Raw genomic sequence first — 3,610 nt, 5'->3', positions numbered from 1 at the left:
ACTAAGCAGAGGTGCTGGGCATTCTGAGGCGAGGCAGCCGGCTTTGGCTTATGTTGCACGTCGCCGAGAAGATGAAGATGCTTTGGACGTTATTACGGGTACGTTCTTTATTTATAATGTACCTTATACTGCACTGATAGATAGAGGATCGACTCACTCCTATATAGGTTGCAGTGTATCTAAAAACTTGGGTATACTGGTTGAGAGCACTATGAGTGAGGTCACTGTACTGAGTCTGTTGGGGCAGTCAATAAGGGTTAACAAATTATTTAGAGATATTCCTCTAGAGGTTCAAGGGGTTTTCTTTCTGGTTGATCTAATGGAATTGCCTTTTGGAGAGTTTGATCTGATACTGGGAATGGACTAGTTGGTCAAGCATAGAATGAGCTTAGATTGTGCGACAAAAAGGGTTGCACTGAAAACGGAGGAGGACAGTGAGGTAGTCGTAATTGGGGAACGTCGGAATTTTATTAAATGTGATTTCTGTACTAAGGGAGGAAAAGTTGGTTCGTAAGGGATGCGAGGCGTATTTGGCCTATATTAGTATTTCAGATTCTAGGGATTTTTCGGTTAAGGATATTAGGACGATTAAGGACATCCAGACATTTTTCTTGAAGATCCGAATCATGAAGTAAAGTTTAGGATTGAGCTCTTTCCTGGTACAGCTCCGATATCTATTGCCCCTTATAGAATGGAACTGAAGGAGCTGGTGAAGCCTAAGGCTCGATTCAAGAGTTTCTGGGTCGTAGGTTCATCCGTCCTAGTGTGTCTCTATGGGAGCACCAGTTCTGTTCGTGAAAAAGAAGGATGGATCTATGCATATGTGTATTGACTACCAAAAATTGAACAAGTTGATGATTAAAAATAAGTATCCCTTAGCAAGGATAGATGATTTGTTCGACCAGTTCTAGGGAGCTTTAGTTTTCTCTAAGATTGGTCTTTGATCAGGGTATCATCAGTTAAGAGTTAAGGGGGCTGATGTGCAGAAGACGGTGTTCAGGACTCGTTGTAATCACTACGAGTTCCTAGTAATGCCATTTGGACTGACTAATGCACCGATAGTTTTTATGGATCTAATAAACCAAGTGTTCCAGCCCTATCTGGATCGGTTCGTGGCGGTATTTACTGATGACATACTGGAATATTTGAAGACCGAAGATGAACATGATGAATATCTCAGAGTGGTTCTACAGATTCTGCAAGAGAAACAATTGTACGCCAAGTTCAGTAAATGTGAGTTTTGGTTACGTAAAGTAACGTTTCTAGAACATGTGCTTTTTGCTAAGGGGATTAGAGTCGATCCTTGAAAGAATGAGGTTGTCTTGGAGTGGAAGTAGCCTAAGATTATATCTGAGATCCGTAGTTTTCTGGGACTAGTAGGGTATTATCGATGATTTGTAAAGGAGTTTTCACTGATTGCAACACCCTTGACTAAGTTGCTATGTAAGGGTGTACCATTTAACTGGATAGATACGCAGCAGGAGAGCTTCAAGAAGCTCAAAATCAGATGATCGAGGCCCTGTCTTGATCTGACGAGCATAGAAAAGAGTTTATCGTTTCTGCCGATGCATCACATGTCAGTTTGGGATGTGTGTTGATGTAAGAAGGTAAAGTGGTAGCTTATACGTCTCATCAATTAAAGACTCATGAGGTGAATTATCTGACGCATGATGTAGAGTTGGAAACGGTGGTATTCGCACTAAAAATTTGGAGGCATTATTTGTACAGTAAGAAGTGTATCATCTACACTGATCACAAGAGCCTCAAGTATCTCCTCACTTAGAAGGAGCTAAATCTTAGGCAGCGTAGATGGATTGAGCTGCTTAAGGACTACGACTGTACAATTGAATACCATCCAAGCAAGACCAATGTGGTGGCCGATGCACTGAGCCGTAGGGTTGTAACAAATCTGAGGGTGATGTTTGCTCGTCTCAGTTTATTTGATGATAGAAGTCTGTTGGCTGAGCTTCAAGCTAGACGAACATGGATAGATCAGATTAAGAGTAAACAGTTAGGGGATGAATCTTTGAGTCTTCGCTTCCGACAGGTTGAGAGTGGTGATACTGTGGATTTTGGACTAAATTGCGAATGGGTGCTCTATTTCTATGGGAGAATCTGTGTTCCAAAGGTTACTGAATTGAGGTATTTGATACTGAGAAAGGCGCATAGTAGCCCTTATGCTATGCATCTTAACAGAAACAAGATGTACCGAGACCTTCGTGAGTTGCCAGCAGATTAAGGCTGAGCATCAATTACCTTCGGGTTTGTTGCAGCCAGTGAAGATTCCACCTTGGAAATGGGAGGGCTGCAACACGAGGACTTCCCAAGAGGTTACCATCCTAGTACTACTCTCGCCCAAGTATGCTTAACTGTGGAGTTCTGATAGGATCCAGTGCATTAGTGTTGGTATGATCACACCCATTTTAGAAGTGGGAGAGAGTGACTATGGACTACGTTAGTGGGTTACCCCTTACACCCACTAAGAAGGATTCAATGTGGGTTATAGTAGATCGGTTGACCAAGTCCGCCCACTTCATACCAATTCGTACTGACTAGGGATCCTCGCTTCACGTCTCAGTCCTGGAAGAAACTACATGAAACTCTGGGTACAAGATTAGACTTTAGAACTGTGTTCCATCCTCAGACGAACGGTCAGTCAGAGAGGGTGATTTAGATACTGGAGGACATGTTAAGGAGTTACGTAATTAATTTCCGAGGCAGTTGGGAGGATTATTTGCCGCTAACAGAATTTGCTTATAACAATAGTTATCATTCTGGAATTCAGATGGAACCTTACGAGGCATTATATGGTCGTAGGTGTCGTACGCCTTCATGTTGGACTGAGTTGCACGAGCGACGTGTTTTGAGCCCTGAATTGGTTTCTGATACTGAGGAAAAAGTTAGATTGATTCGAGATCGGCTAAAAACAGTATCAGATAGACAGAAGTCCTATGCGTATCTGAAGCATCAAGAGATTGAGAATTTTGTAGAGGACTTTGTCTTTCTTATGGTCTCGCCATAGAAGAAGGTACTGAGGTTTGGTCGTAAGGGCAAGTTGAGCCCTAGGTTTATTGGGCCTTACCGCATACTAAGATGAGTGGGACCAGTTGCCTACCACTTGGAGTTACCTCTCGAGTTAGATAGGATTCATGACGTGTTTCACGTCTCTATGTTGAGGCGCTACCGCTCTAATTCCACGCATATTATTCTGATTGAAGAGATTGAGGTCAGCCCAAATCTGCCCTTTGACGAAAAGCCAGTTCAGATATTGGAGTGAGATGTAAAGGTTCTAAGAAGGAGATCCATCCCACTAGTTAAGGTTCTTTGGCGTAATCATAACTCTGACGAGGCCACGTGGGAGCCTGAGGATGCAATGCAACAGCAATATCCTCATCTGTTCTGATCAGGTAAAATTTCGAGGCCTAAATTTTCTTTTAAGGAGGTAGAGTTGTAACTAGAGGTGTGCATGAGCCGGGCCGGGACCGGCTCGAAGGCCTGCTCGAAATGTGGGAGGGTTTGGGCAAAAATATAAGCCCGAAAAATGGCCTAAGGCAAAAAAATAAGGCCCGTTTAAAAAATGGGTCGGGCCTCGGAAAAGGCATTTTTGGCC

The 3,610-nt window shown here is 43.0% G+C and overlaps 1 pseudogene; it reads right to left on the bottom strand.

Annotated features, from left to right (window-relative positions):
• Positions 1–2,302: 2,302 nt before the first annotated feature.
• On the bottom strand, positions 2,303–2,420 carry LOC128293470 (5S ribosomal RNA; annotated as a pseudogene).
• Between the last annotated feature and the right edge of the window lie 1,190 nt (positions 2,421–3,610).

Source organism: Gossypium arboreum, chromosome 5, assembly GCF_025698485.1.
Source record: "Gossypium arboreum isolate Shixiya-1 chromosome 5, ASM2569848v2, whole genome shotgun sequence".
Lineage (NCBI taxonomy): Eukaryota > Viridiplantae > Streptophyta > Magnoliopsida > Malvales > Malvaceae > Gossypium > Gossypium arboreum.
Note: the sequence above shows the minus strand (reverse complement) of the source record. Positions and strands in the feature narration are given on the sequence as shown.